General features: G+C 46.3%; 1 pseudogene; it reads left to right on the plus strand.

Annotated features, from left to right (window-relative positions):
• Positions 1-241: 241 nt before the first annotated feature.
• Positions 242-390, plus strand: LOC113457621 (annotated as a pseudogene).
• The last annotated feature ends 14,393 nt before the right edge of the window (positions 391-14,783 follow it).

Genomic DNA, 14,783 nt, shown 5'->3' on the forward strand with positions numbered 1-14,783 from the left:
TGAAGTAATTAGCTCAAGATGCTGGTGCTGGACCAAGACTACCCTTGTTCTTGGTTAGTAAAAAAACAAAAAAAGCAACCATGATGTTGAGGATAGGACCATTTATCACTGATAACAAAGAGGGTCGTGGGCCATCAAGATAGCTCAGCAGCTACAGACACTTGTACCCAAGCTTGACTGCCTGAATTCTATCCTTGGGACCCACCTGGGAGGAGAGACCTGACTCCTTGACCTCTGACCTCCACATTCATGCCTCACCATGATCATGAATGTGGTTTTCCCAGGGTGAGGCTATTGCACCCAGGATGTGCTGACCCCCGCAATTTCCCCAAATGCAGGAAACTTGGCTGCATTATTGTGGTGGTGGGGACTGTGGTCATACTCTCCCCTTCAAAAAAAAATTACTGCCTGGTTTTGGGAGTATGTGTCTATGATCCCAGAACTCAGGAAGCTGAGTTAGAAGGATCATGAGTTCAAGACCAGCCTCTTTACATAGTAGATTCTAGGCAAGGAAGAGCCACACAGTCAGTATCAAAACAAGCAAGAAAACAAAGCAAAGAAAATCCCCCCACAAACAAACAGAATAAACAAGGGTCTACAGATGTAATTCAGTTGGAAGAGAATTTATCTAAATCACATAACATCAGAGGGGTCAATTCCCAGAACCTAATAAAGCCAAGCATGCTAGGGCAGGTTAGCATTTAGAGGGAGGAGGCTCAGTAGTTCAAGGTCATTCTCAGGAATATAGCTGAGTTCAAAGTTAATCTGGCCTGCTTAAAATCTTGCTTCGAAAAACAAACAGTGCCTGGAGATGGCTTAAGTGGTTAAAAGCCCTTGCTGATCTTCAGAGGACCAGAGTTTGGTTCCCAGCACTTAAGTCAGGAGACTCCTAGCTGCCTGTGCCTCCAGTGCCAGGATACCCAATACACTCTTCTGGCATCCACAGGAACTCGGACTCATGGGCACGTACCATCCCTTACACACGTAATTTTAAAATAACCACAAACCCGAAATGAGTAGCAACAGCCAAAAAGTACAAAGATAAGATTATCTGTCCAGATGGCTCATGGGTAAATTTGCTGCCAACCTGCCGACCTGACATGTTCGATCCCAGGCCCACATGGTGGAAGAGAGACGGCCCCCTGTAAGTTGTCCTCTGACCTCCATGCTCAGGCTGTGTCATTCATCTGAACACACACATGTGCAAATAAACAAATACATGTAATAAAAGTTTAAGAAAGGGGTATTTTGGCTGAAGGTTTTGTCCAGTGGTATAAGGTGGACTTAGCGTGCAAGATGTCCTGGGTTCCATCTCCAGCATTTTTTTTTTTAAAGGAGTATATGCACTTGAGGCTTGGGAGTTCCATCCTAGAATTAGAAAAAGAAAAATCCCATAATTCTCAGTAGTTTACTATGGGAGGGTTGGATATATGTTCCCTTTAACAAAAATGGATAACTAACAGATTTAGATTGAGGCTGTTTTTCCCTACTCCTGCCTCTAAGAAGAACCTAAGAGGAGGGGGGATGTTCTTGACTTTATGCTGGCAGAGAAATTCTGGAAAGAACAGGGCGTAGAGACCTTAGATTTGCTATGGCTCAACCTGGGGGTAGCTAACCACGTATGTCATTCCTGAGCGACTGGGAGTTCAGGACTGAGCTGGAGAACACCAGCTGCGTCTTTAGGTTATCTGTTGGGGAACGGGAAAAGGGTTCACGGAAAGGTAGTCTTCTAGGTAAGGGCTTGGAGTTTCGTCTCCCCTGCCCTGCGTACCCCTCGAGACAGGGTTTCTCCTGTGCAACAGTCCTACTCATCCTGGAACTCACTTTGTAGACCAGGTTAGACTCGAACTCACAGAAATTCACCTGCTTCTGCCTGGCAAGTGCTGGGGATTAAAGGCGTGCGCCACCACTGCCCAGCAGAGTTTTGTCCTTGTGTCCACTGCTCTGTCCACTTAAAACAGCATGGGTTCCCTCCAGGGCTTTCCTATCAGTTTCCTGTATTGCAGGTGTACACTACCCGGTACTTGGAGACGGAAAACACATTTGTAATTAGTTTCCTTATCTCGGAGTCTTAAAACCTGAAATGGGGGCACTAGTAGGAGCAGAATTCTTACGGAGTTTCAAATCCCAAGGCAAATATTCTCTTGATCTTTCCAGATTTCAAAGACTGTCTGCATTCCTTGGCCCCTCCAGCCTCACTGCCATCCTCATTCAGATTCTGGCTCTCCTGTGCTCTTTCTTCCCACATAAGGCCTTTCCATTACATCCTGTTTCCCAGGCTAATCCGGGGTAATCTCTCCATCTCAAGGTCCTTAACTTAATCGTAGCCGCCAAGTCCATTAAAAGAAACAGACTCACAGGTTCCGCCATGTAGGCTTTCTTGGGGATCATTATTCTGTCTACTGCAGCCCTAAGGCCACCATCAGTGTCACATCTAGGGAAGGTGGCAGCCCTGAGTCATAGGCCAGAGTCCGTAGTACCTGGCGTGCAGATTAGGAGTAGGTGAAAGCAGATCAGGCTAGCAGAGACTGGCCTGGCAAATGGAAAACCAACTCCCTTTCTGCAAATGCACAGGAGGAAGGCAACGTGTGGCAGTGGAAGCAGAGAGGCAGACTTTGCTGTAAGTACAGGGACTGTCCAGGCAGAGCCACATTGGTTAAAATCTTGAGCCAAGGGCCAGCCATTTGGTTCAGTGACTTGCCATACAAGCCTGATGACCTGAGTTTAGTGCCCAGAAAAAAGAAAGAAAGAAAGGTAGGAGAGAACCAACTCTACAAAGTTGTCCTCTGACTTCCATATGCATGCAACGCATTATTTGTTTTGTTGTGTTGTGTTTTGTTTTTTGAGTTTTGTGTAGCCCTGGCTATCCTGGAACTTGCTCTGTAGACCAGGATGACCTCAAATTTACAGAGATCTGCCTGCCTCCGTCTCCTGGATGCTGGAATTAAAGGCGTGCACCCCCGCCGCCTGGCACAATACATAAAAATTAAAAACAACCACCACCATAAAAAACCCAAGCCAATTTGTAAATTGCCATGTCTGGTTTCTGGCAGGTGTGCAATGCAATAAGAATCATCTATTATAAATGGAGAGGGGGACCCGGAGCCCCAGCTGCAGGGGGAGGCAGTCACAAAACCCTGACTCTGGGGAAACAGAAGAAGACCTTTCGGAAGAGAATGAGGTTATGAGGCAGGTGTGCAGAGGGAAGGTTTCAAACACTTTCTGTCGTAAAGTCTTCCCACGCCACTGAGGAGGAAGTATCTGGCTGCTTCTTTAATGAAACTTGGAACTCACTGCTGTAGTCAAGAAGGAAATATTCCTGTGGTTTTTCTGTGGGGGAAGAAAGTAATAAATCTTTGTGTTGTTGAAGGAACACCTTTCTGTGGTGCAGCTCCAGAGGGATGGGTTTTTCTGAAAGCCTACGTGCCTGAACGTTTGTCGACGGCAAGCAGTCAGGAAAGGTCACGTAAATCGCTGCAGGGCAGTGACAAAGTTCAGGAACAAATGACACACGGTCTGTCGCCTTCTTAGGGGACAGAGGTTTAGCAAAGAGGTCTTGCCACTAGAACAGCTGGACTTTGGGGCAAACACAGGCTCTGGAAGGCATATCTGCATCTCCCTGTGAATTCACCAAAAGGCCCTTTCTCCTCAAGGGAGCAGTCTGTGACCGGTGACCTTGTTTGGTAGAAGAAAAGGAAGTCTTTGTTCTGCAAGGAGACCTTTCACGCTATACACACAAGAATTCTTGGTGTGTGCATCCCACTCTGGGTGTGTGTTGAGTGGGTGCGGTGCAGCAATGGCAGGTGATAACAAATGCGTGATAAGGGATATAGAGACAGACAAGGAAGAATAAGGGGCTCGGCAGTGGCAGTGGATTGTTTGCTGATGCCAGATGGTCAGGGAAGCCCTACCTAACAACTGAGTACCTTAAAGAGACCTGAGAGGAGTGAAGTGGGAAGTGGGAGATATTATGAAGACACCCCAAACATGTTTCTAGTGGGGGAAGGAAAGCAGAAAGAACCTAGCTTGTCCTAGCCAAGGCTAGGTGTCGTGCCGGGCCCGCTTATCAGCCTGTGTCCATCTTGTTCAGCACAGCCCCCACCCACAACTGCAGCTCCTGGCGGCTCCTTTGTGCGAGTGACCTAACCCCTGGCACACTCTTGCATAAAGCGAAGGGAACCCGGAAGAAGGTGATGGCAGGAAAGAACAGGAGTTAGTGAGGGAAAGTCCACAGTGCCGTGTGACTCAAGCGGCAGATGATCTGGGTCAGAAGACCTGGCCACAAGTGGTGGCCTGAAGTCTAGATGGGATCTTGGTGACTTGGGCTGGGGTTATTAGCCTGTCCTTGAGGCAAAGGCTCTCTGCGAGCTGTGAGCTTCGCGAGTATTTAAGGCATCTGCACTGGCCCGCCCTTGGGGTCCTGACAGGACACGTTCTCTCGTCCTCAGCAACGAAGAGCACCTCGTGCTCATTTGCTACTTCCCTTTTAAAAGGGGGCCTTGCCCACCTCCGGCCTCTCTCTCCCTCATTCTCTCTTCCTCTCTCTCTCTTCTACCACTCTTGTCCCCAGGGACCCATCTCTGCCCCCTACTCTGCCCTTCTCTCTCCTCTTCCTGCAAACCTCGTATGTGAGCCTTGTTGTGCAAATTACAGCAAGCATGACCTTCCACTTCAAACAAAAACCAAACGACTGTATTATCATTTTTGGGCACACGCGCATGTGTGTTTATGTGCGTGCACATGCCACTGTGTAAGTATAAGTATGGATATCAGAGGACAACTTTATGGAGCCATGAGGCAGGCATCACCTCCTACTGTGCCGGTCCCAGGGACTGAACTCGGATCACAAGGCTTGCTGGCCAAGAGCCTTTACCCCCTGAGCCATCTCTCCAGCCCTTGAAGGCCCACTTTTACTGAGGCAAATCTGCCCTGTTCTGCATTCTCCCGAGTAGATGGGAAGATGAAGTGTGAGACTGACGAGGATCCAGAAAAAGATTAAATTAAAAAATAAAAACTCTTCACTCTGATTACTGTGTGTGAAGATCAGTTCCTGCTGGTTCCATACACTGAACACAGACACTGAATTTTCCCAGAATGCTTCTGAAGAACAGGGTCTGTTTTTAAGGCACTCCCTTTACCTGGAGCTTGTCAATAGTCCTTTAAATGATAAAGTAGTTAAGAAGAAAAACACCAGATGCACAGACAAGGAAGTTATGCCAATGCCCTTTTGAAGTATCCTGAGGATTTAAAGGACAGTGAAGCAAAACCAGTCCCTCCCATGCTTGCCAGTCACCTTCCCCTCCCCCTCCAAGCTCTGTAGGCTTCCCATCTATCGCTTACTCTAGGTTGCCCAAGCCCCTCTCTTCACTAGGAAAATGCAAATGCCAATATTCTTAGGGCCAGGGCATTTCTGACCAGGGGAGTTTATAAGCCCAAGTATTGCTCTGTTGACTGAAATTTCATGATCTAAAAAGTATAAAGAGGTCCATTGAATTAATACAGATAACCAGTTGCTATTAAGTAAATAGTAGCTCCTGATGAGGTTGTTAGAGAAAAAAATCCCTTAATAATTGGAGATGGATGCTGAAGTACTTATGAATGAAATGATGCTCCATTTCTGGTATGTTTCTTAAAAGTTCAGTTAAGAACTGGGCAGTGACAGCACACGCCTTTAATCCCCGGAACTCGGGAGGCAGAAGCAGGTGGATCTCTGTGAGCTTGAGGCCAGGCTGGTCTACAGAGCGAGTTCCAGGACAGTTAGGGACACACACACACAGTTCAGTTAAGGGATGGAGAGATGTTTCAGTGGGTAAAGGCACTTGCCAACAAGCTTGATGTCCTGAGTCTGACCCCTGGTACCCACAGGGGAGAAGAAGAGAGCTGTCTCTCTTGTGTGTACATTTCTCTCTCACTGGGTGGGTCTGGAATTTTTTTCGTGATTTAAAAAGCTAGGAGAGAAAGGAAACAGAAGTCAATATCTGATCCAGTTTTGAGTCTGTGGTTAAGTAGGGAAGCAGAGATCTTAACGTGGAGAATTTGATGAGGGAGTTTTTGCAGGGTGACTTCAACAAAGAGAGCTTGACGGATTCTTCCTGGAGAATGGAGTAATCAGGGTTTCCAGGACAAAGGACGGACAAGTGAGCAATGAAGAGCCTCTGCTCCATGGTGCGGTGCTCAGGGCTGCTAGGAAGTCGTGGAAGGGAACAGGGATGCCTCCTGACTTGTGCAACGCAGGAAAGACCCATGGAAGACATTCGCTTCCATTCAGCCCTTCGGTACTGATAGTGGCATTGACTCACACCTCATAGTCTTGGCTACGGTCAGGACTGAGTGGCTACTTGAGGTCATTCCTGCATCTTGGCCGTCTGGATGGCATTCTCGGAAGTTTAGTCTCTGGGGAAATATTGTTGAAAGGGGACTGTGCGGTACTATCATGTAGCTTGCAGCCAGTTTCTAGCACGGTCACGAAGCCCAGCAGGGAGGGTGGAATGCAATATGGGAAGCTCTCTTCTCAGCCGGGTCATTGGCTCATAGGGTGGGGTGGAAGTCGGCTTGGGGGTGACCACACCCAGCTCCATGTCTACAGAGACATCCTCGACAGCTGTTGTCTGTGTTTGGCTTTCCACTTGGCTTGCTTAACCTGACTTGCAGAAACCATTTACAGAGGACAACTGTGACAGTGATGTTTCCATCTTCTCTTGTTTGGACCCCTCTCCACAACCCTGCCACTGCTTAAGTTGTATCTCTCTGTTGGCATCTAAGGCACCTTAGGCTCAGGAGGTAGGTCTTTAGTTTGCACCAGGAGTTGATTCTTGAGGTTCTGAAGACTTCTTCACAGGCTCCTTATATGAGATGAGGGTGGATTTTTTTTTGAGGGGGGTGAGTTTCAGTGGCATGAAGAATGGGATAATCTTACATAGTTTGGACTATTCCAAGTTATGAGAACAGAGAGTTAGTGATGGTTTAGGAACTATCTTTCCCTGGACCCCTCTTTTTTGAGACAGGGTCCCATAGCCTAGGCTAGTCTCAAACTCTCTATAGTCTTGCTTCTGCCTTCTGAATACAAGGGGTGCATGTGTGTACTTCCATGGTTGGCTTAAATGTCTTTGCCTTAATACATTGTAATTAATTTTATCAATCAAGATATGACACAGAGGTCTGGAGAGATTGTTCAGTGTGTAAGAGAGTTTGCAGAACAAGTGTGAGGACCCAAGTCTGAAGATCCCAGCGTCCCTTTAAAAATTTGAACATGGTCATACATGTGCCTACAAACCCAGTGTTGTGCGGGAAGGGTGACAGAGACAGGAGGGTAGCTGGGGCTTGTTTTCATCAAAAAAGTGTCTTCTTCATAACGAGGTAACCCAGGTAAAGCGATCTGAAGGTAATATATAGAAAATAGGTCAAAGAAAACAATTTGGGGGTGGGGTGTTGTGATGGTTAAACTCAGTTGTCAGTACGATGAAATCTAGAATCATCTAGGAAGACAGAGCAGGTCTGTGGGATGTTGTTGTGGTTAGGTTAATTGAGGTAGAAAGATGTGTCCACTGTGGGCAGCATCATTCCCTAGCTAGGATGCTAGACTCTACAGAAAGGAAACAGCGAGCCAAACACATTCATCTCTCTCTCTCTGCCTTCTCAACTTGAGCAGTTGTCTGAAGCTCCTATCACCATAATTTTGTCGTAATTAACCGTGAGCCAAAATAACACTTCCTTCCTCAAATTACTTTGCCTGAGTACTTTACCTCAACAAGAAATATAACCGGAAGCGGTTTCATGCTGAATATTTACAAAGAGGAGCAAAGGGGGCAGGGGAGAGCGAGAGAGAAAGAGCGGAAAATGTACTTCAAACATTTTTTCCTTGCTATGGAATAATCCTTTTTTTTGTACATTGTGAAGATGTGTTGCTCTCATCGTTAATAAAAAGCTGATTGGCCGAGAGCTGGGCAGGAGAGTCAGGGAGTCACAGGAGTCGGGAGCCAGAGGTGCCAGAAGCATCATGGGAAGTTCATCGATGAGGTAAACAAGCCTTGGGGCAACACATAAATGAATAGAAATGGGTTAATTTAAGTTATAAGAGCTTGTTAAAAAACAAGTCTAAGCGATCGGCCAAGCATTTATGATTAATAATAAGTCTCTGTGTGGTTATTTGGCTGGTGGGACAGAAAACTCTGACGGCATTTCCTGCACCTCCTCACATGAACATGGTCTTTGAAGTTACTCTTTATTTCTAGCCTCCCCTCTCCCTGGAGGCAGCTGAACAATTTACCTAGGGGAATGACTCACATCATTGTGGATTTAATGATGAACTGATTAATTGAGACGGGGTTTGGCTATAGTTCGAATTGGCCTCAAACTTGTAACCCTTCTGTTCTCCTCTCAGGCATGGGCATTTCTGATTTTCAAAAATTAATCCTTGGTGAAATTAATTGATCATAGTATACTACAATTTTGAATATCTCTCTCTCACACAAATACACACACACACACACACACACACACACCTAAAAAAGAAAGAGGGAGGGAGGAAGAGGAGAAAGAAAGAAAGAAAGAAAGAAAGAAAGAAAGAAAGAAAGGAAGAAAGAAAGTAAGTAAGTAGGAAGGAAAACCAAAAAAACAAACCAGGATAGAGAGATGGTTCAGAGAGTGAAGTGCAAACATGAGGACCTGATCTCAGACTCCTAGCATCCACAGTGAGGACCTGATCTCAGAGCCCTAACATCCCTAGTGAGGACCTGATCTCAGACCCCTAGCATCCACAATGAGGACCTGATCTCAGAGCCCTAGCATCCACGGTGAGGACCTATCTCAGACCCCTAGCATCCACAGTGAGGACCTATCTCAGACCCCTAGCATCCACAGTGAGGACCTGATCTCAGACTCCTAGTATCCACAATGAGGACCTGATCTCAGAGCCCTAGCATCCACAGTGAGGACCTGATCTCAGACCCCTAGCATCCACAGTGAGGACCTGATCTCAGAGCCCTAGCATCCACAGTGAGGACCTGATCTCAGAGCCCTAGCATCCACAGTGAGGACCTATCTCAGACCCCTAGCATCCACAGTGAGGACCTATCTCAGAGCCCTAGCATCCATCTAAACAGCCAGAGCATCTGCAATACTAGATCTGGGGAGGCTGTAACAGCAGGATCCCTGGGGCTGGCTAGCCAGCTAATCAGTCATACTGATGAGTATCAGGCTCAGTGAGAGATCTGCCTCAAAGGATAAAGTGGAGAGTATCTAGGAAGACACCCAATGTCAGTTTCTGTCCTCCATATGCATGCACACACATATGCATTCCCAAACACATACACATATGCAAACATGTCCACACACACACACACACACACACACACACACACACACCCCCCACACACACACAACAAGCATACAAAAGCAATGTATCACAGGGCAGCAGCAGTGCACACCTTTAATCCCAGCACTCGGGAGGCAGAGTCAAAGCGAGTTCCAGGACAGCTAGAGCTACACAAAGAACCCTGTTTCAAAAAACAAAATAAAACAAAAACCAATGTAACAAAAAGACACAGCACATAGACACAATGTAACACAAAGCAGCTTTTATACACAGGAAACATATTTACCTTCCCCCAAGATAATCTTCTCTCATCATTTTGTCTTTTAGGGTAGCTCAGGGCCAAATTCCGATTCTGGTAGCCAGTCTTTAGTCGAGTGAGACAGCTAGCTTTGCCGTCTGTAGCCTGGAAGGGTTTTCTGGGAAAGAGCCCATGTGTCAGGGTTAATCACAGCCTGACTTAAACCTTAGATTATGGATGGAACATGAAAAGGGCAGACGGATGATTACCGTGTGGTCAGCTGAACCAAGACACTTAGGTCGTGGAAGAGAAAGATGAAAAACTTTGGGTTCATCTCCAGGGTACAGAATTTAAGGTAGGTCCAGTGAACACTTAGAGCATTTGGGTTAGAGGTGGCTCTTCCCACAACCCCAAACTGTGTATTAGCAGATCAGGACAGACATGTAAATGGGACGGGGCGGTGGTGGCGCATCCCTTTAATTCCAGCACTCGGGAGACAGAGGCAGGCAGACCTCTGTGAGTTCGAGGCCAGCCTGGTCTACAGAGTGAGTTCCAGGGCAGCTAGGACTGTTATACAGAGAAACCACCTGAAAAGAAAAGAAGAAAAAAGAAATGTAAATAGACTTTGAGCCAATCAACAAAGCTCAAGAGGGAGAAGGGGTAGGGGAGGGGTGGGAACAAATGTGACAGGCTGGCTCTGAGTTAGGAAACTTAGATTTCCACCCCAGCTAGATTCCATTCAGATGTGTCTTGGACAACTCAACCATTTTCTTTAAAGTGAGAGTCAATAGTGCCTACTCAAAGGCAGACACGCAGATTAGATAAGACTGTGTTTAGAACAGCCCAGTTTAGTTCCCAGCTTCTAGTAAATTCCACTATTCACCTCCCCATCTCTTCAACCTACCACTGGGACTATGTAAGAAAATGCTCCCCAAGCCTGGCTGCACATTCAAGTCTTTGGTGAGTTAATAAGACATCCCCATGCCTGGTTTGTGCCTGCAGAAGAGCCTGGACCAACTGGGAGAGTATGTAATCAGGCCTTGAAGATGCTCAGAAACACAAAGGAGAAATAAACAGAACTACAGTTCCTCGTGCACATGTGTGCATGCGTGTGTGCCTGCACGCACGTTTCTGTGTGTGGGCATGCATGGAGGTCAGAGGTCAACCTGCGGTGTTGGTTTCCACCTTCTTGCTTGCCGGGTTGGCTGGCCATTGGTTGCAGCGCCTCGGGACACTCCTCTCTGCAGCCCAGTGTAGGCTTCCGGGATTACAGCTGAGCATTATTACAGTTTCAGACTCTAGAGCTCCAGAGTCACAAGCTGTCTGGAGATTTCAATACTTTTCTCTCACCCCTCTTCTCTCTGTAGTAGTAGATCAAGTAGCAGACAATCTGTCAGGGCATGGGAACAACGCCGTCAGCTCAGGGACTGAAGTCACACTGAGACATCCCAGACCAGCAAGGATGTCCTTCTAAGACAGAACACTTTGTAGGTCATAAAATTAGTGTTAGAAAATTTTAAAAAGATGAAAGTTAAACCAATGCATTTTCTGACCCCAGTGGAATTAAGAGAGAGCCACCCTGGGGCTGGGAGTGCAGCTCAGTAGCCCAGTGATTGCCTGGCCTGTGTGGGATCCTACTTTCAGTTTCCAGCACCCCAAATAAATAATGGGAGCCAAAGAACACAAACAAGGTATCTGGGATATGGTCAATTATTTAGGAACCAAATTATATGTTTACTTCTAAAAAACTCATAGATTAAAGGAGAAATCAAGAGAAAAATAAGAGCTGGGTAGTGGTGGCACACGCCTTTAATCCCAGCACTCGGGAGGCAAAGGCAGGCGGATCTCTGTGAGTTCGAGGCCAGCTTGGTCTCCAAGAGCTAGTTCCAGGACAGGCTCCAAAGCTACAGAGAAACCCTGTCTCGAAAAACAAAACAAAACAAAAACAACAGAAAACAAAAACAACAAACAAACAACAACAACAACAACAAAAAGAACAAGAACAGGGTTTCTCCTGAACCTGAACCTTGTAGATGCAGCTGGTTGTCGTGGATCAGATGACTCAATATTGTTATCTGTTCACTCTGATATATTACAGATCCAATGGAACTCTAGAAGATAGTGGCCATTAGGGAAATTTAAATGACTACCACAAGAGGTACTAACTAGTACAGTACATACTCTTAGAGTGGCGTGGTGGCTAATCTTATGTCAACTTGACACAAGCTAGAGTTATATGAAAGGAGGAACTCTTAATTGAGACAGTGCCCCCGTAAGATCCAGCTGTAAGGCATTTTCTTAATTAGTGATTGATGGACGAGGCGGAGAGGCCCCTCCCATCGTTGGTGTTTCTATCCCTAGTCCTGGGTTCTATAAGAAAATAGATTGAACAAGCCGCGGGGAGCAAATCAGTAAGCCGCACTCCTTCGTGGACTCTGCATCAGCTCCTGTCTTCAGGTCTCTGTCCTGTTTGAGTTCCTGCCCTGACTTCCTTTGATGATGAACTGTGATGTGCAAGTATAAGCCAAATAAATCCTTTCCTCCCCAACTCAGTATTATTTTTTGTTTGTTTGTTTTTGTTTGCTTCATTGCAGCAATATAAACCTTAGCTAACAAGTGACTAATAAAATACTGAAATACCAGCTTCCATAGGATGTTGAATGGCTAAAACTCAGGCACATCTGGTGGGCAAATAAAAGCACACCACTTTGAGAAACAGTCTGGCCGTGTCTTTAAAAAAAATAAACTCATCATTCCCACATCTACATATTTGCAAAAATAAACATTTGGACATACTTTCACATCTTTGTACATGAAGGTTTCTAGTGCATCATCCATGACGGAACCAAACAAGAAACATTCCAAATGTCTATCAACAGCAGATGGTCACACACCAACCGTAGTTCATCTGTACGATGGAAATAGTACTTAGCAACAGAAAGGACTTGCAGTTAATGCCTGCAACATGGGTAAACCTCAGAAAAATTACATAGATCAAAGGAAGTTAGTAAGGTACCCCTTTCCTCCCCAAAATGTACCTACCACGTGGTTCCATTTCTATAGCATCCTAGACAGCGAATCTTCAGTGAAGTAAAACAGATCAGTGGTTGAGGATGGGGTCGGGAGGGATTGCAAAGAAGTATGAGACTGTGGTGACTTCTTAAGTATATGTCAAAGCTCAGTCAATTGTCTGTTCAAACATCTGTGGCTTATTGTAAGTCAACTGTAGCACAAGAAAGCAGTTTTGAGAAAATTTTATCTGGGGCTAGGGACAGCTCATTGAGTAAAATGCTTGCCTAGTGAGTTCAGTACTCAGAATTCCCTTTTTACATAAACTAGACTGGCCTGGAACTTCATAGAGGAGATTAAAGGCATGGACCACCATGCCCAAAGAACCCATTTTTTTTTTAAAAAGTGGGGTGTGGAAGCAGGCACTTATTTATAATTTTGATCCTGCACATATAGGAATGGGTGGATCTCTGAGGCTTGGTGGCCAGTCCGTCACAGCTAATTGGCAAGGCCAAGGCTAATGAAAAGAACAAGGGGGATGGCACCCAAGGTTGGCCTCTGGTCTTGATGTGTCCACATAGACACTGACACAGACAGACAGACCACACACACACACCCCACACACACACACACCACACACACACACACAGACACACACCACACACATACACAGACACACACACCACACACACACACACACCACACACATACACAGACACACACACCACACACACACATAGACAGACAGACCACACACATACACACCACACACACACACAGACACACACAGACACACACACACACACACCACACACATACACAGACACACACACACACACACACACACACATAGACAGACAGACCACACACACACCCCACACACACCACACACACACAGATACACACACACACATAGACAGACAGACCACACACATACATACCACACACACAGACACACACACACCACACACACACACAGACACACACACACCACACACACACACACACACTCTAGGTGATTCCACGGTGCAGCTAATATGGAGGACCCTTTGTACCATGCACACACAAGACTCTCCAAAGTCCCCAGCTTCGGCCTGCAAGCTGAGTGCCACGAAGCCAGCAAGAGTGGACTACTGTACAGTTCCATTCCTGCTGCAAGCTTACAGAGTGGCTACAGAAAGAGTGTACAAATCACCCTCCCGTTTCACTGTGGTAATTCCAAGGCATTCGTTTTAGGCCACAGGGAAGCATTAGATAAAAGTTACTACACTGAAATGAAATATAGCCAGGGCCTGAGAAGCCTTTAAGCTTCTAGAGTAATAAATCATCCACAGTGCCGAGACAATTTTGGATCTGATAATTTGGTGAAACTCTTCCTCCCTTCTTTCATGGGCTAAGCTTCTGTACTGCTCTTTCTGTATGTGAGGCTGTAATTTGAAGCCGTTGTCTGCTTCCCTTCCTTTGACCCCGTCTTCAGGGTTTCCAAGAATAGACACTTGAATATATCGATGAAGCTGTTGACTCTGGGAGCGGAGACTTTCTTAAATAAGCGCATCTCCTCTTTCTTCTCAAGGACTCAAACAGGACACGCCATAGAAGATTTGACAACGGATGAGAGAGGCTGGTCTATGTGGGCATCCGGTTTTGCTCAGAGGCAGGGGGATGACTCAGAGTGTGTATGTGAGCAGCCTGTTAGGATGTGGTTGTGAGGCAGAGAGTGAGATGGACCCAAGATTTTGCATCTGAACAGCTTCTCCCAGGTAAGACTGGTGCTGCTAGCTGAGTCTCGGGACACTGCAAAACAGCACGATGGCCCCAATTCATAAAGTTGGTCGTTCACATCAAAACGAGGGAACTTCTTAGCGTTGTCCTCAATTATACAGTCGCGAACACTCTTCTTCATGGAAGTGCATATGCATCTGGGAAGAAAAATACACATGCTGGGCATTGCCTGAAATTAAGAAATACATAGCCCAGCGGGTAAAATGTGTGCTCCACAAGCATGAAGGCCAGAGTTCAGATCCCCAGGACCCACAGAGGTGCCCAGAAAGGACATAGACACCTGCAACTCCAGACCTGGTGGGGATGGAGACAGGTGGATCCTGGGAGATCACCGACCAGACAGTCTGGCTGAGATGGCTGAAGCTCTGGAACCTGTGTCAAAAACTGAAGCAGTGAGCAACAGAAGACACCTAACCCTGACCTCTTGTCTTTCACAGGCAC

This window comes from Microtus ochrogaster, linkage group LG3 (assembly GCF_000317375.1).
Source record: "Microtus ochrogaster isolate Prairie Vole_2 linkage group LG3, MicOch1.0, whole genome shotgun sequence".
Taxonomy (NCBI): domain Eukaryota; kingdom Metazoa; phylum Chordata; class Mammalia; order Rodentia; family Cricetidae; genus Microtus; species Microtus ochrogaster.